The sequence below is a fragment of the Chiloscyllium punctatum genome, chromosome 21, assembly GCF_047496795.1.
Source record: "Chiloscyllium punctatum isolate Juve2018m chromosome 21, sChiPun1.3, whole genome shotgun sequence".
Taxonomy (NCBI): Eukaryota; Metazoa; Chordata; class Chondrichthyes; order Orectolobiformes; family Hemiscylliidae; genus Chiloscyllium; species Chiloscyllium punctatum.
Window position 1 is genome coordinate 14882207 of NC_092759.1, and position 26526 is coordinate 14908732.

Genomic DNA, 26526 nt, shown 5'->3' on the forward strand with positions numbered 1-26526 from the left:
CCAAGAGTCACCAGTCTCTGAGTGAAGAGGTTCCTCCCCATCTCAGACTGAACTGGCCACGCCTTTCTCCCCAGCCTCTGTGTTCAAGCTGATGAGGGGGACATATCCCTTCAGTCACATTGAGATGGTGGCTCAGTGGTTAGCATGGCTGCCTCACGGTGCCAGGTTTGATTCCAGCCTCAGGCGACCGTGTGGTGTTTTTGCACATTCTCCCAGTGTCTGCGTGGTTTTCCTCCCACAGTCACAAAGATGTGCAGGTCAGGGTGAATCGGCTGTGCTAAATTATCTGTAGTGTTAGGTGCATTGGTCAGAGTGGGGGTGGGTTGCTCTTCGGAGGGTTGGTGTGGGCTGAAGGGCCTGTTTCCACTCTGTGGGGCATCTAATAAATCTAAAAATAAATCCTTCTTGGATACCCTTGGCAATTTACCGGGAAGGACTGACCATGTAGCAGTCGAGGGGAAAGGTCTTGCTCTTTCTACCTTTAGTGCAGCAATAAGGGAGGCTGGGACCCTTTTCCCCTGGACTGTAGGAGGTTGAGGGGTGACCTTATAGAGGCTTATAAAGTCATCAGGGGCATGGATAAGGAAAAGACGAAAGGTCTTCTCCCTGGGGGAAGGGAGTTTGGAACTGGCGGAGGTATTTTCAAGGAAAGAGGAGAAAGGTTTAAAAAGGGGCCTGAGAGCTGAGGCACTGGGACTCTCGGGTTAAACGCACCACCAGTCGTCTATCTCCAATGAGCGAGTGGCGACTTGTCCTTTTGCCTCAGCCCTATTCCGCTCTCTCGAACTTTGTCTGTGAAATGCCAGAGGAAGTGGCCGATGCAGGTAGAGCATTTCAGAAACATTTGGACAGGGAGGTCATGAGGAAAGGTTGAGGAAAGGTCTGGGCCAAACCGCAGGCAACTGGGACTAGTTTGGTTTGGGAAACTTGTTGGGTGCGGAGAAGATGGACCGAAGGGTCTGTTTCCGTGTTGCACAACCCCATGACCCTGGGGCAGCATCTCTGACAGCGGGTGCCTTCGCCCTGTTAACGGGTAACCTGATTCAGGCTGGAACCTGGGTGGTTTGGCGATGCAGTGCCCGGGGACGCGCACCCCCAGTGGAGCACTCCAACCACCCACCAGCCCAATCCCAAACCCCCACTTCGAGGGGACCATTTCCAAACACATCAGGGGGTTCCAATTAACCTTTGCCTCTGCCTCGGTTATCAAGGTCACTGCGCAAGCTGACAGGCGTGTGACACGGATTAGTTACACTCCTACTAAATATAGGCCTGACAAAGGGGAGGTCTATTTCAGTGGTGGGGAGGTAGGTTGGCCACAGACCAAAGCCCAGCCTCGACTCTGCTTCACTGCCATCTCTCCCGTCTGGCCACAGGACAGAGAGTGATGGTGAGAATGGTTGACTCTCCACCTCACCTTTCCACCCCGTGACATGTGCTGTGATGTTGGCCTTAATTTATGCCCCATTTTCAAAGTAGGAGACCACCTCCCTCCACCCCGCACCACTCTCCAATTCTTGCCTCAACTGAGGCATCAAAAGTCATTCCAATTCGGCAAACACGCCAGATAAAGTTACCAAGGAAGGTCCACCTTTTCATCCTCTCCCATCGCCCAAGGCACGGGGACACTGAGGCTAAACTCACCACCTGTCTCTCATGAGAGAGTAGGACCATGGTAACTTGACCTTTTCCCTCAGCTTTATTCCACTCTCTCACACTTTGAGGTGGCGTGTTTGGAGGAACTGAAAAAGGCAAAGGGAAATGGGAGAATACTGAAGGGTGCACAGGAGATGAAGGACCTTTGTGGGTGTATCTGCAGATCCCTCGAGGTCACAGGACTGGTACATAAGGCTGTTTAGAAGGCATCTGGAACACTTCCACCTCTACAGACAAAATCCAAGAATAGAAGAACAAGGAAGTTAGGGACACTCCCTCAGCACTGACTCTCTGACTCCCTCAATGTTGACTCTGACAGAGCTGAAAATGTGTTGCTGCAAAAGCGCAACAGGTCATGCAGCTTCCAAGGAGCAGGAGGATCGACGTTTCGGGCATGAGCCCTCCTTCAGGAATTCTGACAGTGCGGCACTCCCTCAGCACTGACCTTCTGACAGTGCGGCAAGCCCTCAGCACTGACTCTCTGACAGAGTGACACTCCGTTAGCACTGACCTTCTGACAGTGCAGCACTCGCTCAGCACTGACCCTCCAACAGTGCGGCACTCCCTCAGCACTGACCCTCCGACAGTGCAGCACACCCTCAGGACTGACCCTCTGACAGTGCAGCACACCCTCAGGACTGACCCTCTGACAGTGCAGCACTCCCACGGCACTGACCCTCTGACAGTGCGGAATTCCCTCAGTACTGATCCTCTGACAGTGCGGCACTCCCTCAGTACTGACCCTCTGACAGTGCGGCATTCCCTCAGCACTGACCCTCTGACAGTGCGGCACTCCCTCAGCACTGACCCTCTGACAGTGCTGCACTCCCTCAGCACTGACCCTCTGACAGTGCGGCACTCCCTCAGTACTGACCCTCTGACAGTGCGGCACTCCCTCAGAATTAAATAAAGTGTCTCTGCCTCAGTTAGTTTGACTGAGTTTTTGACATAAATGCAGCATCACTGCTACAGTAAGTATAACTGAGTCAGTGAATTAAATAGTCTCCCTGCCCCATTCAATGTGACTGAGTTAGGGATTTAAATATAGTGTCTCTGCCTCAGTCACTGTTACTGAGTTTGGGAATTAAATAAATAACCTTCCGACAGTGAGGTTTTCCCTCAGTGCTGTCCCTCCGACAGACAATGCCCCCTCAGCACTGACCCTGGGACAGTGCAACATTCACTCAGCACTGACCCTCTGACAGTGCTGCACTCCCTCAGTGCTGTCCCTCCGACAGTGCAGCACTCGCTCAGCACTGACCCTGGGACAGTGCAGCATTCCCTCAGCACTGACATTCCGACACTGTGGCACTCCCTCAGCACTGACCCTCTGACAGTGTGGCACTCCCTCAGCAATGACCCCACAATATTGCAGCACTCCCTCAGCACTGACCCTCCGACAGTGCAGCACTCCCTTCAGCACTGACCCTCTGAGAGTGCAGCACTGCCTCACTACTGACCATCTGGCAGTGAGGCACTCCTCAGGACTGACCCTCTGGCAGCATTGCACTCCCTCAGCACTGACCCTCTGGCATTGCGGCACTCCCTCAGCACTGACCCTCCGACAGTGCAGCACTCCCTTCAGCACTGACCCTCTGAGAGTGCAGCACTGCCTCACTACTGACCATCTGGCAGTGAGGCACTCCTCAGGACTGACCCTCTGGCAGCATTGCACTCCCTCAGCACTGACCCTCTGGCATTGCGGCACTCCCTCAGCACTGACCCTCTGACAGTGCGGCACTCCCTCAGCACTGACCCTCTGACAGTGCAGCACTCACTCAGCACTGACTCTCTGACAGAGTGACACTCCGTTAGCACTGACCCTCTGACAGTACGGCACTCCCTCAGTACTGACCCTCTGACAGTGCGGCACACCCTCAGCACTGACCCTCTGACAGTGCTGTACTCCCTCAGCAGTGACCCTCTGACAGTGCTGCACTCCCTCAGCACTGTCCCTCCCACAGTGCAGCACTCCCTCAGCACAGACCCTGGGACAGTGCAGCATTCCCTCAGCACTGACACCCCAACAGTGTAGCACTCCCTCAGCACTGACCCTCTGACAGTGTGGCACTCCCTCAGCAATGACCCCACAACATTGCAGCACTCCCTCAGCACTGACCCTCCGACAGTGCAGCACTCCCTTCAGCACTGACCCTCTGACAGTGTTGCACTCCCTCACTACTGACCCTCTGACAGTGCGGCACTCCCTCAGCACTGACCCTCCGACAGTGTGGATCTCCCTCACTACTGACCCTCTGACAGTGCGTCACTCCCTCAGCACTGACCCTCTGACAGTGCGGCACTCCCTCAGCACTGACCCTCTGACAGTGCTGCACTCCCTCAGCACTGACCCTCTGACAGTGCAGCACACCCTCAGCACTGACCCTCTGACAGTGCAGCACACCCTCAGGACTGACCCTCTGACAGTGTTGCACTCCCTCAGCACTGACCCTCTGACATGCGGAATTCCCTCAGTACTGACTCTCTGACAGTGCGGCACTCCCTCAGCACTGACCCTCTGACAGTGCGGCATTCCCTCAGCACTGACCCTCTGACTGTGCAGCACTCCCTCACTACTGACCGTCTGGCAGTGTTGCACTCCCTCAGCACTGACCCTCTGGCATTGCGGCGCTCCCTCGGCAATGACCCTCCGACAGTGTAGCTCTCCCTCAGCACTGACCCTCTGACAGTGCGGCACCCCCTCAGCACTGACCCTCTGACAGTGCGGCACTCCCTCAGCACTAACCCGCTGACAGTGCGGCACTCCCTCAGCACTGGATCTCTGACACTGCAGTACTGTCTCTCTGACAGTGCGGCACTCCATCAGCACTGACCTGCTGATAGTGCGGCACTCCCTCAGCACTGACCCTCAGACAGTGCGGCACTCCCTCAGTACTGACCCTCAGACAGTGCGGAATTCCCTCAGCACTGACCCTCTGACAGTGCTGCACTCCCTCAGCACTGACCCTCTAACCCTGCGGCACTCCCTCAGCACTGACCCTCTGACAGTGCGGCACTCCCTCAGCACTGACCCTCTGACAGTGTGGCACTCCCTCAGCACTGACCCTCTGACAGTGCGGCACTCCCTCAGCACTGACCCTCTGACAGTGCGGCACTCCCTCAGTACTGACCCTCTGACAGTGCGGCACTCCCTCAGGATTAAATAAAGTGTCTCTGCCTCAGTTAGTTTGACTGAGATTTTGACATAAATGCAGCATCACTGCTACAGTCAGTATTACTGTGTCTGTGAATTAAATAGTCTCCCTGCCCCATTCAATGTGACTGAGTTAGGGATTTAAATATAGTGTCTCTGCCTGAGTCACTGTTACTGAGTTTGGGAATTAAATAAATGGCCTTCTGACAGTGAGGTTTTCCCTTAGTATTGACCCTCTGACAGTGCGGCACTCCCTCAGCACTGACCCTCTGACAGTGCAGCACTCCCTCAGTAATGACCCTCTGACAGTGCAGCATTCCCTCAGCACTGACCCTCTGACAGTGCGGCACTCCCTCAGTACTGACCCTCTGACAGTGCAGCACTCCCTCAGTACTGACCCTCTGACAGTGCGGCACTCCCTCAGTAATGACCCTCTGACAGTGCAGCATTCCCTCAGAACTGACCCTCTGATACTGTGGCAATCCCTCAGCACTGTCCCTCTGACAGTGCAGCATTCCCTCAGCACTGACCCTTCGACAATGTGGCAATCCCTCAGCACTGACCCTCCAACAGTACGGCACTCCCTCAGGACTGACCCTCTGACAGTGTGGCACTCCGTCACCACTGACCCTTCGCCACTGTGGCACTTCCTCAGCACTGACCCTCCGACAGTGCGCACTCTCTCAGCACTGACCCCCTGACAGTGCAGCACTCCCTCAGCACTGACCCTCTGGCAGTGTGGTGCTCCCACAGCACTGACCCTGCGACAATGTGGCTCTCCCTCAGCACTGACCCTCCGACGGTGCGGCACCTCCTCAGCACTGACCCTCTGACAGTGCAGCACTCCCTCAGCGCTGACAGTTCAGCACTTCGTCAGTACTGACCCTCCAACAGTTCAGCACTCCCTCAGCACTGACCGTCAGGCGGTGTGGGACTCCCTCAGCGCTGACCCTCCAACAGTGCAGCGTCCCTCAGCACTGACCCTCCGATAGTGCAGCGGTCCCTCAACACTGACCCTCCAACACTGCGGCATTACATCAGTACTGACCCTCTGACTGTGCAGCACTCCCTCAGTACTGACCCTCTGGCAGTGTGGCACTCCTCAGCACTGACCGTCCGACAGTGTGGCTCTCCCTCAGCACTGACCCTCTGACAGTGCGGTACTTCCTCAGCGCTGACCGTCTGACAGTGCGGTACTTCCTCAGCACTGACCCACCGACTTTGCAGCATTTCCTCAGCACTGACACTCCAACAGTGCAGCATTCCCTCAGCACTGACCCTCTGACAGTGCAGCACTCCCTCAGTACCGACCCTCTGACAGTGCGGCACTCCCTCAGCGCTGTCCCTCTGACAGTGCGGCACTCCCTCAGCACTGATCCTCTGACAGTGCGGCACTCCCTCAGCACTGACCCTCTGACAGTGCGGCACTCCCTCAGCGCTGTCCCTCCGACAGTGCAGCACTCCCTCAGCACTGACCTTCTGACAGTGCGGCACATCCTCAGCAAAGGCCGTCCGACAGTGTGGCACTCCCTCAGCACTGACATTCCGACACTGTGGCACTCCCTCAGCACTGACCCGCCGACAGTGCGGGACTCCCTCAGCACTGACCCTCCAACAGTGCAGCATTCCCTCAGCACTGACCCTCTGACAGTGCGGCACTCCCTCAGTACCGACACTCTGACAGTGCGGCACTCCCTCAGCACTGACCCTCTGACAGTGCTGTACTCCCTCAGCAGTGACCCTCTGACAGTGCGGCACTCCGTCAGCACTGACCCTCTGACAGTGCAGCACTCCCTCAGTACCGACCCTCTGACAGTGCGGCACTCCCTCAGCGCTGTCCCTCCGACAGTGCAGCACTCCCTCAGCACTGACATTCCGACACTGTGGAACTCCCTCAGCACTGACCCGCCGACAGTGCAGGACTCCCTCAGCACTGACCCTCTAACAGTGCAGCATTCCCTCAGCACTGACCCTCTGACAGTGCGGCACTCCCTCAGTACCGACCCTCTGACAGTGCGGCACTCCCTCAGCGCGGTCCCTCCGACAGTGCAGCACTCCCTCAGCACTGACCTTCCGACAGTGCGGCACATCCTCAGCAAAGACCGTCCGAAAGTGTGGCACTCCCTCAGCACTGACATTCCGACACTGTGGCACTCCCTCAGCACTGACCCGCCGACAGTGCGGCACTCACTCAGCACTGACCATGTGACAGTGCAGCACACCCTCAGCACTGACCCACTGACAGTGCGGCACTTCCTCAGCATTGACCATCTGACAGAGTGGCACTCCCTCAGTACTGACTTTCTGGCAGTGTTGCACTCCCTCAGCACTGAGCCTCTGACTGCGTAGCTCTCCCACAGCACTGACCCTCTGACAGTGCGCACTCCCTCAGCACTGACCCTCTGACAATGTGGCACTCCCTCAGCATTGACCCTCTGACAGTGCGGCACTCCCTCACCACTGACCCTCTAGCAGTGTGGCACTCCCTCAGCACTGACCCTCCAACAGTGTGGCACTCCCTCAGCACTGACCCTCTGAAAGTGCGGCACTCCCTCAGAACTGACCCTGGGACAGTGCAACTCTCTCTCAGCACTGACCCTCCGACAGTGCGGCACTTCCTCGGCACTGATCCTCTGACAGTGCAGTGCCCCCTCAGCACTGACCCTCTGACAGTGCAGCACTCCCTCAGCACTGACCCACCGACAGTGCAGCACTCCCTCAGCACTGACCCTCTGACAGTGCAGCACTCCCTCAGCACTGACCCTCTGACAGTGCGGCACTCCCTCAGCACTGACCATGTGACAGTGCAGCACACCCTCAGCACTGACCCACTGACAGTGCGGCACTTCCTCAGCATTGACCATCTGACAGAGTGGCACTCCCTCAGTACTGACCCTCTGGCAGTGTGGCACTCCCTCAGCACTGACACTCTGAAAGTGCGGCACTCCCTCAGAACTGACCCTGGGACAGTGCAACTCTCTCTCAGCACTGACCCTCCGACAGTGCGGCACTTCCTCGGCACCGATCCTCTGACAGTGCAGCACTCCCTCAGCACTGACCCGCCGACAATGCGGCACTCCATCAGCACTGACCTGCTGATAGTGCGGCACTCCCTCAGCACTGACCGTCAGACAGTGCGGCACTCCCTCAGCACCGACCCTCTGACAGTGCAGCACTCCCTCAACACTGACCCTCTGACAGTGCGGCATTCCCTCAGCACTGACCCTCTGACAGTGCGGCACTCCCTCAGTACTGACCCTCTGACAGTGCAGCACTCTCTCAGAATTAAATAAAGTGTCTCTGCCTCAGTTAGTTTGACTGAGATTTTGACATAAATGCAGCATCACTGCTACAGTCAGTATTACTGAGTCAGTGAATTAAATAGTCTCCCTGCCCCATTCAATGTGACTGAGTTAGGGATTTAAATATAGTGTCTCTGCCTGAGTCACTGTTACTGAGTTTGGGAATTAAATAAATGGCCTTCTGACAGTGAGGTTTTCCCTTAGTATTGACCCTCTGACAGTGCGGCACTCCCTCAGCACTGACCCTCTGACAGTGCAGCACTCCCTCAGTAATGACCCTCTGACAGTGCAGCACTCCCTCAGTACTGACCCTCTGGCAGTGCGGCACTCCCTCAGTACTGACCCTCTGACAGTGCAGCACTCTCTCAGCACTGGCCATCTGACAGTGCAGCACTCCCTCAGTAATGACCCTCTGACAGTGCAGCATTCCCTCAGAACTGACCCTCTGATACTGTGGCAATCCCTCAGCACTGACCCTCTGACAGTGCAGCATTCCCTCAGCACTGACCCTCCGACAATGTGGCAATCCCTCAGCAATGACCCTCCGACAGTGCGGCACTCCCTCAGGACTGACCCTCTGACAGTGTGGCACTCCGTCACCACTGACCCTTCGCCACTGTGGCACTTCCTCAGCACTGACCCTCCGACAGTGCAGCACTCCCTCAGCACTGACCCTCTGGCAGTGTGGTGCTCCCACAGCACTGACCCTGCAACAATGTGGCTCTCCCTCAGCACTGACCCTCCGACAGTGCGGCACCTCCTCAGCACTGACCCTCTGACAGTGCAGCACTCCCTCAGCGCTGACCCTCTGACAGTTCAGCACTTCGTCAGTACTGACCCTCCAACAGTTCAGCACTCCCTCAGCACTGACCGTCAGGCGGTGTGGGACTCCCTCAGCGCTGACCCTCCAACAGTGCAGCGTCCCTCAGCACTGACCCTCCGATAGTGCAGCGGTCCCTCAACACTGACCCTCCAACACTGCGGCATTACATCAGTACTGACCCTCTGACTGTGCAGCACTCCCTCAGTACTGACCCTCTGGCAGTGTGGCACTCCTCAGTATTGACCCTCCGGCAGTGTTGCACTCCCTCAGCATTGACCCTCTGGCAGTGCGGCGCTCCCTCAGCACTGACCCTCCGACAGTGTGGCTCTCCCTCAGCACTGACCCTCTGACAGTGCGGTACTTCCTTAGCACTGACCCTCTGACAGTGCAGTATTCCCTCAGCACTGACCCTCTGACAGTGCGGTACTTCCTCAGCGCTGACCGTCTGACAGTGCGGTACTTCCTCAGCACTGACCCTCTGACAGTGCAGTATTCCCTCAGCACTGACCCTCCAACAGTGCAGTATTCCCTCAGCACAGACCCTCTGACAGTGCAGCACTCCCTCAGTACCGACACTCTGACAGTGCGGCACTCCCTCAGCGCTGTCCCTCCGACAGTGCGGCACTCCCTCAGCACTGACCGTCCGACAATGTGGCACTCCCTCAGCACTGACATTCCGACACTGTGGCACTTCCTCAGCACCGACCCTCTGCCAGTGCGGGAATCCCTCAGCACTGACCCGCCGACAGTGCGGCACTCACTCAGCACTGACCATGTGACAGTGCAGCACACCCTCAGCACTGACCCACTGACAGTGCGGCACTTCCTCAGCATTGACCATCTGACAGAGTGGCACTCCCTCAGTACTGACCCTCTGGCAGTGTTGCACTCCCTCAGCACTGACCCTCCGACAGTGTAGCTCTCCCACAGCACTGACCCTCTGACAGTGCGGCACTCCGTCAGCACTGACCCTCTAGCAGTGTGGCACTCCCTCAGCACTGACCCTCCGACAGTGTGGCACTCCCTCAGCACTGACCCTCTGAAAGTGCGGCACACCCTCAGAACTGGCCCTGGGACAGTGCAACTCTCCCTCAGCAGTGACCCTCTGACAGTGCAGCACTCCCTCAGCACTGACCCTCTGAAAGTGCGGCACTCCCTCAGAACTGACCCTGGGACAGTGCAACTCTCTCTCAGCACTGACCCTCCGACAGTGCGGCACTTCCTCGGCACTGATCCTCTGACAGTGCAGCACTCCCTCAGCACTGACCTGCCGACAGTGCGGCACTCCCTCAGCACTGACCCTCTGACAGTGCGGCACTCGCTCAGCACTGACCCTCTGACAGTGCAGCACTCCCTCAGCACTGACCTGCCGACAGTGCGGCACTCCCTCAGCACTGACCCTCTGACAGTGCGGCACTCCCTCAGCACTGACTCTCCGACAGTGCAGCTCTCCCTCAGCACTGACTCTCCGACAGTGTGGCACTCCCTCAGCACTGACCCGCTGACAGTGTGGCATTCCCTCAATACTCACCCTCTGACAGTGCGGCACTCCCTCAGAAATAAAGTGTCTCTGCCTCAATTAGTTTGACTGAGTTTTTTACTTAAAGCAGCATCACTGCTACAGTTAGTATTACTGAGTCAGTGTTTTAAATAGTCTCCCTGCCCCATTCAATGTGACTGAGTTAGGGATTAAAATATAGTTTCTCTGCCTCAGTCACTGTTACTGAGTTTGGGAATGAAATAAATGACCTTCTGACCGTGATGTTTTCCCTCAGTATTGACCCTCTGACAGTGCGGCATTCCCTCAGCACTGACCCTCTGACAGTGCAGCACTCCCTCAGCACTGACCCTCTGACAGTGCGGCACTCCCTCAGTGCCGACCCTCTGACAGTGCGGCACTCCCTCAGTACCGACCCTCTGACAGTGCGGCATTCCCTCAGCACTGACCCTCTGACAGTGTGGCACCCCCTCAGTACTGACCCTCTGACAGTGCAGCACTCCCTCAGCACTGACCCTCTGACAGTGCAGCACACCCACAGTACAGACCCTCTGACAGTGCGGCACTCACTCAGCACTGACCCTCTGACAGTGCGGCACTCCCTCAGCACTGACCCTCTGACAGTGCAGTACTCCCTCAGTACTGACCCTCTGACAGTCCGTCACTCCCTCAGCACTGACCCTCTGACAGTGCGGCACTCACTCAGCACTGACCCTCTGACTGTGCAGCATTCCCTCAGCACTGACCCTCCAACAGTGCAGCACTTCCTCAGCACTGACCCTCCGACAGTGCAGCACTTCCTCAGCACTGACCCTCCGACAGTGCAGCACTCCCTCAGTACTGAAATTCCGACAGACAGTGCCCCCACAATACTGACTCCCCAACAGTGCAGTACTCTCTCAGCACTGACCCTCTGAAAGTGCGGCACACCCTCAGGACTGACCCTGGGGCAGTGCAACTCTCTCTCAGCACTGACCCTCTGACAGTGCGGCACTCCCTCAGCACTGACCCTTTGACAGTGCAGCACTCCCTCAGCACTGACCCTCTGAAAGTACGGCACTCCCTCAGCACTGACCCTCCGATAGCGTGGCACTCCCTCAGCACTGACCCTCCGACAGTGCGGCACGCCCTCAGCACTGACTCTCTGACAGTGCAGCACTCCCTCAGCACTGACCAACTGACAGTGCGGCACACCCTCAGTGCTGACCCTCTGACTGTACAGCACTCCCACACTACTGACCATCTGGCAGTGAGGCACTCCTCAGGACTGACCCTCTGGCAGTGTTGCACTCCCTCAGTACTGACCATCTGGCATTGCGGCGCTCCCTCAGCACTGACCCTCCGACAGTGTGGCGCTCCTTCAGCACTGACCCTCCGACAGTGTGGCTCTCCCTCAGCACTAACCCTCCGACAGTGTGGCACTCCCTCAGTACTGACCCTCTGACCGTGCAGCATTCCCTCAGCACTGACCCTCCAACAGTGCGGCACTCCCTCAGCACTGACCCTCTGACAGTGCAGCACTCCCTCAGCACTGCCCCTCTGACAGTGCAGCACTCCCTCAGCACTGACCCTCCAACAGTGCGGCACTCCCTCAGCACTGACCCTCTGACAGTGCAGCACTCCCTCAGCACTGACCCTCTGACAGTGCGGCACTCCCTCAGCACTGACCCTCTGACAGTGCTGCACTCCCTCAGCACTGACCCTCTGACAGTGCGGCATTCCCTCAGTACTGACCCTCTGCCAGTGCGGCACTCCCTCAGAATTAAATAAAGTGTCTCTGCCTCAATTAGTTTGACTGAGATTTTGACATAAATGCAGTATCACTGCTACAGTCAGTATTACTGAGTCAGTGAATTAAATAGTCTCCCTGCCCCATTCAATGTGACTGAGTTAGGGATTTAAATATAGTGTCTCTGCCTCAGTCACTGTTACTGAGTTTGGGAATTAAATAAATGACCTTCCGACAGTGAGGTTTTCCCTCAGTATTGACCCTCTGACAGTGTGGCACTCCCTCAGTACTGACCCTCTGGCAGTGTGGCACTCCCTCAGTACTGACCCTCTGACAGTGCAGCATTCCCTCAGTACTGACTCTCTGACAGTGCAGCACTCCCTCAGCACTGACCCTCTGACCGTGTGGCACTCCCTCAGCACTGACCCTCCGACAGTGCGGCACTCCCTCAGCACTGAACCTCTGACAGTGCGACCCTCCCTCAGCACTGTCCCTCCGACAGTGTAGCGCTCCCTCAGCACTGACCCTCTGACAGTGCGGCACTCCCTCAGCACTGGTTGTCTAGCACTGCACTGCTCTTTCCCCCACTCTGCATTAGAGTCTCAGCCTGGATTTCTGCCCTACTCCAGGTCTGGAGTGGGGATTGAATTCATGAGCTTCTTTCTGAAGAAACTACAATGTCACCCACTGAGCCGCAATTGACTTTGAAAGTGTGGAGGGGAAGGACATGTCCCACATGTTGAAAGAGTTAAAGCTATGGGCTCTAATGACTGGATAGTTTGCTGCCCTGTAATTCTATCTGGGTTCATTGAGTTAGTATCTCTGTCATTTTCATAAAGACAGAAAGAGGATTACACATGACCTTTGCTAATCTCACCCACGTCATTCCCAGTCCTCCCAAGCCAAAAGAGCCAATTGCAGTCAGGAGTCTGACAGCTACCCTATCTGTAACGTTTCTGTCTGCAGTTAATTAAATCTTGTTTCCATGAATCTTACTCCCCACCCTCCCTCCCTCCTCTTGGAAAGATGTTGTAAAACTTGAAAGGATTCAGAAAAGATTTACAAGGATGTTGCCAGGTTTGGAGGGTTTGAGCTATAGGGAGAGGCTGAACAGGCTGGGGCTGTTTTCCCTGGAGCGTCCGAGGCTGAGAGGTGACCTTATAGAGGTTTATAAAGTCATGAGGGGCATGGATAGGATAAACCAGCAAGGTCTTTTCCCTGGGGTGGGGGAGTCCAGAACTAAAAGGCGTAGGTTTAGGGTCAGAGGGGAAAGATTTATAAGGGGCCTAAGAGACAACTTTTTCACACAGAGGGTATGGAATGAGCTGCCAGAGGAAGTGGTGGAGGCTGGTACAATTGCAACATTTAAAAGGCATCTGGATGGGTATATGAATCGGAAGGGTTTGGAGGGAAATGGGATACCAGGTCGGCATGGACGAGTTGGACCGAAGGGACTGTTTTCATGCTGTACATCTCTGTGACTCCATGACTCCAATTTCTCCAACATAAGGGACATCGAATACTAGAAAAGCTACATGCAGTTGACAACCAGGGAATTATAACTCTTAAGTGGAGTGTGTATTGACTTCAAACTCAAGAAGGGATTAAACAAAAGAAAAGGTTAAGGTACAGCGGTAGATTATTTTAAAAGGCTGCTTCAACTCTCGTTAGAACCTTTTCGAAAAGCAGAATCCTCTGGAGTCAGTTACATTAAAATAATCAGTTTATCACTTAGCCTTGATTAGATGGAAACTGTTGTGTAAGGTAACTAGGATCCGAAAAGTTTGATTTGGCATCACAAAATAAGCTCTGCGCATCAGGATACAGTGGACTTTCCCCGGGATGAACTGAAATTGTGTGTGTGTATTTCTTTTGAATCCAACGCAGGTGCTCTAGAGTGTGGAGAGTTCTTCTGTGATTGTTCTGGAAACTGGTGAAATCGACATTGATGCCATGTGGTTGGAGGGTCCCAAGGCAGAAAATGAGGTGTTCTTCCTCCACTTGGTGGGTAGGTGGAGGAGGCCCAGGACTTACATGCCCTCAGTGGAGTGGGAGGGGGAGTAGAAGTGGTTGGCGGTGGGATTGTTCGGTGCGGCTATTCAAGAGTTGTTCCCTGAACCCATTCTGCGTGCTGTCGCTCCATTTCCCCGATGGCTTAGGGACACCCTGTTCTGTCTGCGAAGGGTGAACTCTGAATGCCTATCCATTTAAGACAGGGATTTAGATGAATTCCTTCCCTCAGAGAGTTATGGATCCATGGAATACCTTACCACTGAGGGTGTTGAGGCTGGGTTCTTCAGGATATTCAATTCTGAAACAGACAGATATTTCATTAGTAGGCTTATGGGGAAAAGGCTGGAAAGTGGAGTTGAGGATGACGAGATTGGTCATTGAATCACAGAGCAGAGTCGATGGGCTGAACAGCCTACTTCTCTCTGACATCTTCTGGCTTTGTCAGACTGCCAAAGGTGGACATGAACTGTTGACTCTGTTTCTCTCTACAGGTGCTGTCAGACCTACTGAGTTTCTCCAGTGCTTTCTGTTTTTGTTGGAAGGAGGTATAGGGTGAAGTGACCAAAAGCTCTTTGTCAGGATATGTTGAAGGAGCCTCTAAGTAGAAGAGAGAGAGAGAGAGAGAGAGAATTAGAGAGAGAGAGGCAGACAGACCAAGAGAGAGGGAGAAAGACAAAGTAGAGGGGTTTCTGGAAAGAATTCCAGATTTTGGGAACCATGCAGTTGACGGCATGGCTGCTCATGGTAGACCAATCGGAATTGCGAGACAAGCTCAATGATCCAGAATTCAAGGACTATCGAGATTATGGAGGGGTCATGGAGCTGAAGGAGATCACAGAGGTAGGGGAGGGGAGAGAATGCAAAGGGGATTTGAAAGTAAAGATGAACATTTTAGCATCAAGTCAACTCTTGGCTGGGAGCCAGTGTATGTCAGTGAGTCCAGGGGGAGGGATGATAAAGGAATGGGATTGGATGCAAAGTTGGAACGCGGGCAATGGATTTCTGGATGACCTCAACTTTTCGGAGAATAAAATCTAGAAAGCCAGCCAGGAGTGCAGTGGATCAGTAGATAATAAAGATCCCACCCTGCACCACATGAGGAAGTCTGTCAGGCGCCTTCCTTTTGTGGAAGAGCTTTTTTTGGGTGACTCTGGGTCATTGAGTGCAGCTCACATTCGACCTGAGTTGGAGTGAGGTTTGCCAGAATGTTTCTGACAGGTGCTCTGGCAGGACACATTGATGAGTGACTGATCATCGCTGCCAATCTCCCATTAACCATGCTGTAAATAAACAGTGCTGGACAACACATTGATGCCCGCTGGAAGGAGAAAAAACCCTCTTTCTTCCAATTATCTCCCCACGCTTCCTGAAGACCAAATGAATTCTGACCTTTAGCGGTCTTCCACACCCAGATGCAACACTGATGGGGTCTTCTTTGATCTTTGATGCCAACTTTATTCAACCATGGACTGTGGCCATCTGACCCCAGAACCTGCACTCTGTTGAGATCTGATGTCATCAGCCAGCAACTCAAAGATGACTCAATGATAAAGACATTTCAACACTCCCTCCCACTCTGCCAAGGACATGCAGATGCTGGGCCTCCTCTATCACCACTCCCTCACCACCTGACACCTGGAGGAAGAACGCCTCCTCTTCTGCCTCAGGACACTTCCACCCCAGGGTATCAATGTGGACTTCACCAGTTTCCTCATTTGCCCTCCCTCCACCTTTCCCCAGTTCCAACCTTCCAGCTCAGCACGGTCCTCATGACATATCCTACCTGTCAATCCTCCTTCCCACTTGTCCAGTCCACCCTACCCTCCGACCTATCCCCCTACCTCTATCCACCTATTGCACTCTCAGCTACTTTCTCCCCAGCCCCACCCACCCCCCCCTCCCATTTATCTCTCCACCCCTGAGGCTCCCAACCTCATTCCTGATGAAGGGCTTTTGCCCGCAATGTCGATTTTCCTGCTCCTCGGATGCTGCCTGACCTGCTGTGTTTTTCCAGCCTCATTCTAATCTTGACTCTAATCTCCAGCATCTGCAGTGCCCACTTCTGCCTCAATGATAAAGAGGGCCAGGATGAGGGATTTCCTTTAATATGGAGAGACAGGAGAAACTGGAATTATTCTTAACAGAGCAATGCGCCAAGGAGGAGAATCAGGAGAGGTGTTTTGTGTTTTGCTATTTGTGGGCTCTCTGTGTGTGGTCTAGTGGGTTTGAGGTTAGTCAGCGTCTGAGCTGATACCTTACAGAGTGGGCAAAGTGAAGGGTTATTGCTTCTCTGTGACCATTTCCAGGCTAAAAGACCAAGTACATGACAAGGATGGGCATTGGGAGGGATTAGCTTTATATTTGTCTCCTATAAGGTCATGTCAAACCCTCATGACATTAGTCACAGTAAGTTGAGATGACTCACTCAATTATCAACTGTTTCAAATTCTTAGGGACATATACAACATTTTGCAACCCCTCCCCGCTCCACCCCCCAAAAAAAGCATTTTGTTTCATTGGTAACCACTGTTATGACACATTTATTGACATAATTGCATTTACTGCTGCCCTATCTCTTCCCATTACATTTACAAATTCAGATGGCTCCTTTTTCGTCCTCAATATCTTCCCTTTGAACTTGGAAGAATGGCGTTCCATTGTGTAGAAGGTGGTTGACTTGGACTTTGTCCCTGACGGCCTGAGGTTCTCTCCAGAACTGGAAGACTTCTAATCTCTTGTGTTTCGTTTCTGGGGAATTTCCTCCCTGCCGGAGATGTCACTTATTTATTTCCACCCTCTTGAATCTCTGTGCATTTCTCGTCTCATCTTCCTTGAGTCTTCCCTGGAGGGGTCGACTTTGCACTGTCAGCTTGTGTCAATGGAATTTGTCCTTGATCTTTCCACAGGCCAGTGCTGAAGTAGGTAGAAACTTTCATTTCAACTGGTTGACTCTTTTTGAATTTCTCGTTTGTCCTCAGCCATTAAGTTATTGCTGAAACTATCTCATTCAGTGGTAATCTGAAGCCTGCTTCTTCCTTCGTGTGATATTCATTCTGCTTATGGAGGTCAGATCTTGCGTCCCTTCCTAGTTCAATGTGTAACTTGGATTTGTCATAACTGGACTTGATAGGACATTGAGGCAGTGGCAGATGGAGTTTAATTTAGAGAAATGTGAGGTGCTGCATTTTGGAAAGGCAAATCAGGGCAGGACTTTGACACTTAATGGGAAGGAGAAAGTGAGGACCGCAAATGCTGGAAATTAGAGTCGAGAGCGTGGTGCTGGAAAAGCACAGCAGGTCAGGCAGCATCCGAGGAGCAGGAGAATCAACGTTTCGGGCAAAGGCCCTTCATCAGGAATGGGCTTTTGTCCAAAACATTGATTCACCTGCTCCTTGAATGCTACCTGACCTGATGTGTTTTTCCAGCAACACACTCTCAACTTAATGGTAGGTTCTGGGGAGTGTTGCTGAACAAAGAGACCTTGGAGTGCAGGTTCATAGCTCCTTGAAAGTGGAGTGGTAAGTAAATAGGATGATGAAGAAGGCATTTGGTATGCTTTCCTTTATTGATCAGTGCATTGAGTATAGGAATTGGGAGGTCACGTTGCGGCCATACAGGACATCAGTTAGGCTACTTTTGGAATATTGTGTGCAATTCTGGTCAACCTGCTACAGGGAGGATCTTGAGACAATTGAAAGCAATCAGAAAACATTGGCAAGGATGTTGGAGGGTTTGAGCTGTTGGGAGAGGCTGAATAGGCTAGGGCTGTTTTCTCTGAAGTGTTGGAGGCTGAAGGGGTGACCTTATAGAGGTTTATAAAATAATGGGGGGCCTTGGAGAGTTGTAGACAGACAATTAAAAAAAACTGCAGATGCAGAGTTGTGGGGTCGAGTTCTTGTGTATACTTAAGGCAAAGAAAGATTTATGATCGGTAGGGGGATCAAAGGTGATGAGGAGAGGGCAGATAAGGAGTGTAGCACCAGCCATGGCCATACTGGCAGTGGAAGGGGAGAAGTCAAAAAGTGTTCCTGAAGAATGATTGAGACACGGCAACAATTGGTTCTGACTCAATCCTGATTCTGAGGCAGTGATCAAAGTTGGGCAAACGCTGCTCCCTGTTGACTGAGAGACGCAACTGCACACATGGAGCTGAAATCATTGCACAGGCAAAACCGACAGGAACTGTGACACAAGTCCAAATTCAACATAGAGGTCAGGAGATGGGAGATAAAGTTATAAGAGATAAACTTTCAGCAGCTTTCAGGAACCACAATGAAATGTGAAACAGAAATTTGAGAAACTCAAAAAACTATGACAATGAAGGAAAATACTTCTTGAACAACCTGGGCAGATTGAAAAGATCAGTTTTATTTAAAAGTTGTGAGTTGACTAATTGTTCACAACTGCACCAAAGACGATGGCAGGATAAAGTCGAATGCAGATGAGGACTTGGTCTCATTGTAGATAAAATCAGCCAAAATATGAGGCAGTTCCCAAGCAGTTCAACATTCCATTGCAAGTCCAGAACAAACCGACAAGCCGAAAGAGACAGCATAAGACATGTTTGTAAAACCGCTGAAGTGCAGAAGTAAGACAAAGATGGACTGTACCGTTAAATGAGGACCACAGGGCGAATTTGGAAGCTCCACTAGTGCTTGCTTTCTGCACATTTGATTTGGAAGGAAAAGCTCTTTGAGTTATGAAAGGGAAGTTACAACAAAGCAGGGGTTCCATGCTGTAACAATGAAGGATTGACATCAAATCACAGAGGAAGCTTCTTCCTGGCAGTGCAGAAGATCAGCTTTGTGCAAGCTGACTGTTTCACAAGTTCCAGAGTCAGGACTGAAGTGAGCAAATTATCACTTTGCAAATGTTTATCGGTCCTTGGAAGAGTGCTGTGCGTGTGCTGTGCGCTCACTGCTTTCACATTAGCCTGAGCGGAGGAAGTGTTTTCTTCGAAGGACGCAACATCAAAACAGAAGCTGCCGTCAACCAGATTCTGAGAGCGTTGCAGCAAGTGTGAATGCAGGAAAGCTCAGGCCTGCCTGAGGCAGCAGCCCTGCTGGTTCCGTGGTGTAATGGCTAGCGCTCTGGACGTTGAATCCAGCGATCCGAGTTCGAATCTCGGCGGAACCTTGACTTGCTTCGTCCCGGCCCTTGTTTAATGTGGGACGCGCCAGTGAAATCTGCCTACGGGCCAATTGTAAGAGCAGCCCTTTTAGCACCTTGGAGTCAGATCTCATCGCATTTCTGCCAGAACGGGATGATGCCAATCCCGAGGTGGCGTCTTAAGCTCGCCACCGGTGCCTGCTTTTGCTCTCTCCTGAACCACGGATGTGTTTTCTTCGAAGGACACAGCATTAAGAGACAAGCTGCAGTCAAGCGGTGTTGTTTTTGGAGCTCCTCTCTGTGTTCCACAGACAGCTGGTGAAAAGGTGACAGGAATTGAAATGAGGCGCATGCTGGACAGGTGCTCTTTTCTTTAATTTGATTCAACAATTCACAGGAACAGCTGGACACAGAGAAACAGCAATTTTACCAGGGAGAGGAGCGGCAAAGCCAGGCCCCGAGCCCTACCGTTCAACCAGTTTTCAGGGAAACCAGGAACCTCAAATCCCAGTTTCAATCACTACAAAACGGTAACAATGACATTTGTACGTACAAGGCAGTCCAACGACATCAAAAACAGTGCATACAATGCAGACTCCCGGAAAGCCAGGGACACGTGCTCTTGAACACAGTCCGTCTGAGATCTCACTTTGCCTAAAAGCATTGCTCATCGCAGCGCTGACACAGCGATGGCCGCCGGTAAGGGAGAGAAACAGCAGCGGTGCTGTTTGAATAGGCAGCTGTACTGCAGATGTGCGACTTGTCCTACAGCTGTACTTAGCAGAAGGAAGGCTAACTGTGAGGTGAGAAAGCTGAAGCCAAAGTGAAATGCTGGCGAGGCGATTGTCCAGCAGCTTGAAAGTTTGCCAGTGAGAGAGATTAGCGAGCAGTAGCCCGGCTCAGAGTTGTTCATGGCCGACAGCAGCCCTGCTCCCGCTGAGAAACTAGGTTTCGCGGACAGGTCGGCATATCTGGCACGGCCCGAGCTGCTTTCGAAAACTTCGGCAAAGTGGATTTCGGAGGCGAGGGCGACCGGCCTTACAGGGCAGCAGGCCGAGACAGCGTGGTTGCACTTGCGAAAGACCGAGTGCACGAGCTGCTGGATCAGCAGATCCACAGTCGCCATTGTGATCCTTGTCGTTGTTGTTTCCACGCTTGACGAAGGAGGCAAACATCCTTGAGCCGTGGTTCGGCAGCCCCTGCTGTCTCAGGGTTCCATGGTGTAACGGTGAGCACTCTGGACTCTGAATCCAGCGATCCGAGTTCAAATCTCGGTGGAGCCTTCTTTCTGGCAGCGTGAGCGATTGTCTTCGACAGAACTGTTGATTTCACAAATTCCACACCCATGATGGAAGTGGGCTGGTTTTCCCCTTGCGACAGTGTTTGCGATGCTCCTGCGTCGAGCGCGCGAGCTGCTTTTGCTCTGCCCTGTACCACGCAAGTATTCCCTGCCAAGGACGCAGCAGCGAGAGACCAGATTCTGAGAGCGTTGCTGCAAGTGTGAATGCAGGAAAGCTCAGGCCTGCCTGAGGCGGCAGCACTGCTGGTTCCGTGGTGTAATGGCTAGCACTCTGGACTTTGAATCCAGCGATCCGAGTTCGAATCTCGGCGGAACCTTGACTTGCTTCGTCCCGGCCCTTGTTTAATGTGGGACGCGCCAGTGAAATCTGCCTACGGGCCAATTGTAAAAGCCGCCCTTTTAGCACCTTGGAGTCAGATCTCATCGCATTTCTGCCAGAACGGGATGATGCCAATCCCGAGGTGGCGTCTTAAGCTCGCCACCGGTGCCTGCTTTTGCTCTCTCCTGAACCACGGATGTGTTTTCTTCGAAGGACACAGCATTAAGAGACAAGCTGCAGTCAAGCGGTGTTGTTTTTGGAGCTCCTCTCTGTGTTCCACAGACAGCTGGTGAAAAGGTGACAGGAATTGAAATGAGGCGCATGCTGGACAGGTGCTCTTTTCTTTAATTTGATTCAACAATTCACAGGAACAGCTGGACACAGAGAAACAGCAATTTTACCAGGGAGAGGAGCGGCAAAGCCAGGCCCCGAGCCCTACCGTTCAACCAGTTTTCAGGGAAACCAGGAACCTCAAATCCCAGTTTCAATCACTACAAAACGGTAACAATGACATTTGTACGTACAAGGCAGTCCAACGACATCAAAAACAGTGCATACAATGCAGACTCCCGGAAAGCCAGGGACACGTGCTCTTGAACACAGTCCGTCTGAGATCTCACTTTGCTTAAAAGCATTGCTCATCGCAGCGCTGACACAGCGATGGCCGCCGGTAAGGGAGAGAAACAGCAGCGGTGCTGTTTGAATAGGCAGCTGTACTGCAGATGTGCGACTTGTCCTACAGCTGTACTTAGCAGAAGGAAGGCTAACTGTGAGGTGAGAAAGCTGAAGCCAAAGTGAAATGCTGGCGAGGCGATTGTCCAGCAGCTTGAAAGTTTGCCAGTGAGAGAGATTAGCGAGCAGTAGCCCGGCTCAGAGTTGTTCATGGCCGACAGCAGCCCTGCTCCCGCTGAGAAACTAGGTTTCGCGGACAGGTCGGCAGATCTGGCACGGCCCGAGCTGCTTTCGAAAACTTCGGCAAAGTGGATTTCGGAGGCGAGGGCGACCGGCCTTACAGGGCAGCAGGCCGAGACAGCGTGGTTGCACTTGCGAAAGACCGAGTGCACGAGCTGCTGGATCAGCAGATCCACAGTCGCCATTGTGATCCTTGTCGTTGTTGTTTCCACGCTTGACGAAGGAGGCAAACATCCTTGAGCAGTGGTTCGGCAGCCCCTGCTGTCTCAGGGTTCCATGGTGTAATGGTGAGCACTCTGCACTCTGAATCCAGCGATCCGAGTTCAAATCTCGGTGGAGCCTTCTTTCTGGCAGCGTGAGCGATTGTCTTCGACAGAACTGTTGATTTCACAAATTCCACACCCATGATGGAAGTGGGCTGGTTTTCCCCTTGCGACAGTGTTTGCGATGCTCCTGCGTCGAGCGCGCGAGCTGCTTTTGCTCTGCCCTGTACCACGCAAGTATTCCCTGCCAAGGACGCAGCAGCGAGAGACCAGATTCTGAGAGCGTTGCTGCAAGTGTGAATGCAGGAAAGCTCAGGCCTGCCTGAGGCGGCAGCACTGCTGGTTCCGTGGTGTAATGGCTAGCACTCTGGACTTTGAATCCAGCGATCCGAGTTCGAATCTCGGCGGAACCTTGACTTGCTTCGTCTGGGCCCTTGTTTAATGTGGGACGCGCCAGTGAAATCTGCCTACGGGCCAATTGTAAAAGCCGCCCTTTTAGCACCTTGGAGTCAGATCTCATCGCATTTCTGCCAGAACGGGATGATGCCAATCCCGAGGTGGCGTCTTAAGCTCGCCACCGGTGCCTGCTTTTGCTCTCTCCTGAACCACGGATGTGTTTTCTTCGAAGGACACAGCATTAAGAGACAAGCTGCAGTCAAGCGGTGTTGTTTTTGGAGCTCCTCTCTGTGTTCCACAGACAGCTGGTGAAAAGGTGACAGGAATTGAAATGAGGCGCATGCTGGACAGGTGCTCTTTTCTTTAATTTGATTCAACAATTCACAGGAACAGCTGGACACAGAGAAACCGCAATTTTACCAGGGAGAGGAGCGGCAAAGCCAGGCCCCGAGCCCTACCGTTCAACCAGTTTTCAGGGAAACCAGGAACCTCAAATCCCAGTTTCAATCACTACAAAACGGTAACAATGACATTTGTACGTACAAGGCAGTCCAACGACATCAAAAACAGTGCATACAATGCAGACTCCCGGAAAGCCAGGGACACGTGCTCTTGAACACAGTCCGTCTGAGATCTCACTTTGCTTAAAAGCATTGCTCATCGCAGCGCTGACACAGCGATGGCCGCCGGTAAGGGAGAGAAACAGCAGCGGTGCTGTTTGAATAGGCAGCTGTACTGCAGATGTGCGACTTGTCCTACAGCTGTACTTAGCAGAAGGAAGGCTAACAGTGAGGTGAGAAAGCTGAAGCCAAAGTGAAATGCTGGCGAGGCGATTGTCCAGCAGCTTGAAAGTTTGCCAGTGAGAGAGATTAGCGAGCAGTAGCCCGGCTCAGAGTTGTTCATGGCCGACAGCAGCCCTGCTCCCGCTGAGAAACTAGGTTTCGCGGACAGGTCGGCATATCTGGCACGGCCCGAGCTGCTTTCGAAAACTTCGGCAAAGTGGATTTCGGAGGCGAGGGCGACCGGCCTTACAGGGCAGCAGGCCGAGACAGCGTGGTTGCACTTGCGAAAGACCGAGTGCACGAGCTGCTGGATCAGCAGATCCACAGTCGCCATTGTGATCCTTGTCGTTGTTGTTTCCACGCTTGACGAAGGAGGCAAACATCCTTGAACAGTGGTTCGGCAGCCCTTGCTGGCTCAGGGTTCCATGGTGTAATGGTGAGCACTCTGGACTCTGAATCCAGCGGTCCGAGTTCAAATCTCGGTGGAGCCTTCTTTCTGGCAGCGTGAGCGATTGTCTTCGACAGAACTGTTGATTTCACAAATTCCACACCCATGATGGAAGTGGGCTGGTTTTCCCCTTGCGACAGTGTTTGCGATGCTCCTGCGTCGAGCGCGCGAGCTGCTTTTGCTCTGCCCTGTACCACGCAAGTATTCCCTGCCAAGGACGCAGCAGCGAGAGACCAGATTCTGAGAGCGTTGCTGCAAGTGTGAATGCAGGAAAGCTCAGGCCAGCCTGAGGCGGCAGCACTGCTGGTTCCGTGGTGTAATGGCTAGCACTCTGGACTTTGAATCCAGCGATCCGAGTTCGAATCTCGGCGGAACCTTGACTTGCTTCGTCCCGGCCCTTGTTTAATGTGGGACGCGCCAGTGAAATCTGCCTACGGGCCAATTGTAAGAGCAGCCCTTTTAGCACCTTGGAGTCAGATCTCATCGCATTTCTGCCAGAACGGGATGATGCCAATCCCGAGGTGGCGTCTTAAGCTCGCCACCGGTGCCTGCTTTTGCTCTCTCCTGAACCACGGATGTGTTTTCTTCGAAGGACACAGCATTAAGAGACAAGCTGCAGTCAAGCGGTGTTGTTTTTGGAGCTCCTCTCTGTGTTCCACAGACAGCTGGTGAAAAGGTGACAGGAATTGAAATGAGGCGCATGCTGGACAGGTGCTCTTTTCTTTAATTTGATTCAACAATTCACAGGAACAGCTGGACACAGAGAAACCGCAATTTTACCAGGGAGAGGAGCGGCAAAGCCAGGCCCCGAGCCCTACCGTTCAACCAGTTTTCAGGGAAACCAGGAACCTCAAATCCCAGTTTCAATCACTACAAAACGGTAACAATGACATTTGTACGTACAAGGCAGTCCAACGACATCAAAAACAGTGCATACAATGCAGACTCCCGGAAAGCCAGGGACACGTGCTCTTGAACACAGTCCGTCTGAGATCTCACTTTGCTTAAAAGCATTGCTCATCGCAGCGCTGACACAGCGATGGCCGCCGGTAAGGGAGAGAAACAGCAGCGGTGCTGTTTGAATAGGCAGCTGTACTGCAGATGTGCGACTTGTCCTACAGCTGTACTTAGCAGAAGGAAGGCTAACTGTGAGGTGAGAAAGCTGAAGCCAAAGTGAAATGCTGGCGAGGCGATTGTCCAGCAGCTTGAAAGTTTGCCAGTGAGAGAGATTAGCGAGCAGTAGCCCGGCTCAGAGTTGTTCATGGCCGACAGCAGCCCTGCTCCCGCTGAGAAACTAGGTTTCGCGGACAGGTCGGCATATCTGGCACGGCCCGAGCTGCTTTCGAAAACTTCGGCAAAGTGGATTTCGGAGGCGAGGGCGACCGGCCTTACAGGGCAGCAGGCCGAGACAGCGTGGTTGCACTTGCGAAAGACCGAGTGCACGAGCTGCTGGATCAGCAGATCCACAGTCGCCATTGTGATCCTTGTCGTTGTTGTTTCCACGCTTGACGAAGGAGGCAAACATCCTTGAGCAGTGGTTCGGCAGCCCCTGCTGTCTCAGGGTTCCATGGTGTAATGGTGAGCACTCTGGACTCTGAATCCAGCGGTCCGAGTTCAAATCTCGGTGGAGCCTTCTTTCTGGCAGCGTGAGCGATTGTCTTCGACAGAACTGTTGATTTCACAAATTCCACACCCATGATGGAAGTGGGCTGGTTTTCCCCTTGCGACAGTGTTTGCGATGCTCCTGCGTCGAGCGCGCTCGCTGCTTTTGCTCTGCCCTGTACCACGCAAGTATTCCCTGCCAAGGACGCAGCAGCGAGAGACCAGATTCTGAGAGCGTTGCTGCAAGTGTGAATGCAGGAAAGCTCAGGCCAGCCTGAGGCGGCAGCACTGCTGGTTCCGTGGTGTAATGGCTAGCACTCTGGACTTTGAATCCAGCGATCCGAGTTCGAATCTCGGCAGAACCTTGACTTGCTTCGTCCCGGCCCTTGTTTAATGTGGGACGCGCCAGTGAAATCTGCCTACGGGCCAATTGTAAGAGCAGCCCTTTTAGCACCTTGGAGTCAGATCTCATCGCATTTCTGCCAGAACGGGATGATGCCAATCCCGAGGTGGCGTCTTAAGCTCGCCACCGGTGCCTGCTTTTGCTCTCTCCTGAACCACGGATGTGTTTTCTTCGAAGGACACAACATTAAGAGACAAGCTGCAGTCAAGCGGTGTTGTTTTTGGAGCTCCTCTCTGTGTTCCACAGACAGCTGGTGAAAAGGTGACAGGAATTGAAATGAGGCGCATGCTGGACAGGTGCTCTTTTCTTTAATTTGATTCAACAATTCACAGGAACAGCTGGACACAGAGAAACAGCAATTTTACCAGGGAGAGGAGCGGCAAAGCCAGGCCCCGAGCCCTACCGTTCAACCAGTTTTCAGGGAAACCAGGAACCTCAAATCCCAGTTTCAATCACTACAAAACGGTAACAATGGCATTTGTACGTACAAGGCAGTCCAACGACATCAAAAACAGTGCATACAATGCAGACTCCCGGAAAGCCAGGGACACGTGCTCTTGAACACAGTCCGTCTGAGATCTCACTTTGCTTAAAAGCATTGCTCATCGCAGCGCTGACACAGCGATGGCCGCCGGTAAGGGAGAGAAACAGCAGCGGTGCTGTTTGAATAGGCAGCTGTACTGCAGATGTGCGACTTGTCCTACAGCTGTACTTAGCAGAAGGAAGGCTAACTGTGAGGTGAGAAAGCTGAAGCCAAAGTGAAATGCTGGCGAGGCGATTGTCCAGCAGCTTGAAAGTTTGCCAGTGAGAGAGATTA

General features: G+C 53.2%; 9 non-coding genes across 9 annotated transcripts; all 9 read left to right on the top strand.

Moving 5' to 3' along the window:
* Window positions 1–19239: 19239 nt before the first annotated feature.
* On the top strand, window positions 19240–19311 carry trnaq-uug (transfer RNA glutamine (anticodon UUG)). Its single transcript has one exon. It is a non-coding gene; the product is annotated as a tRNA-Gln (tRNA).
* A 1184-nt stretch (window positions 19312–20495) lies between these two features.
* On the top strand, window positions 20496–20567 carry trnaq-cug (transfer RNA glutamine (anticodon CUG)). Its single transcript has one exon. It is a non-coding gene; the product is annotated as a tRNA-Gln (tRNA).
* Window positions 20568–20829: 262 nt separating this feature from the next.
* Window positions 20830–20901, top strand: trnaq-uug (transfer RNA glutamine (anticodon UUG)). Its single transcript has one exon. It is a non-coding gene; the product is annotated as a tRNA-Gln (tRNA).
* Window positions 20902–22085: 1184 nt separating this feature from the next.
* On the top strand, window positions 22086–22157 carry trnaq-cug (transfer RNA glutamine (anticodon CUG)). The gene has a single exon. It is a non-coding gene; the product is annotated as a tRNA-Gln (tRNA).
* A 262-nt stretch (window positions 22158–22419) lies between these two features.
* On the top strand, window positions 22420–22491 carry trnaq-uug (transfer RNA glutamine (anticodon UUG)). The gene has a single exon. It is a non-coding gene; the product is annotated as a tRNA-Gln (tRNA).
* A 1184-nt stretch (window positions 22492–23675) lies between these two features.
* trnaq-cug (transfer RNA glutamine (anticodon CUG)) lies at window positions 23676–23747 on the top strand. The gene has a single exon. It is a non-coding gene; the product is annotated as a tRNA-Gln (tRNA).
* Window positions 23748–24009: 262 nt separating this feature from the next.
* Window positions 24010–24081, top strand: trnaq-uug (transfer RNA glutamine (anticodon UUG)). The gene has a single exon. It is a non-coding gene; the product is annotated as a tRNA-Gln (tRNA).
* Window positions 24082–25265: 1184 nt separating this feature from the next.
* trnaq-cug (transfer RNA glutamine (anticodon CUG)) lies at window positions 25266–25337 on the top strand. Its single transcript has one exon. It is a non-coding gene; the product is annotated as a tRNA-Gln (tRNA).
* A 262-nt stretch (window positions 25338–25599) lies between these two features.
* On the top strand, window positions 25600–25671 carry trnaq-uug (transfer RNA glutamine (anticodon UUG)). The gene has a single exon. It is a non-coding gene; the product is annotated as a tRNA-Gln (tRNA).
* The last annotated feature ends 855 nt before the right edge of the window (window positions 25672–26526 follow it).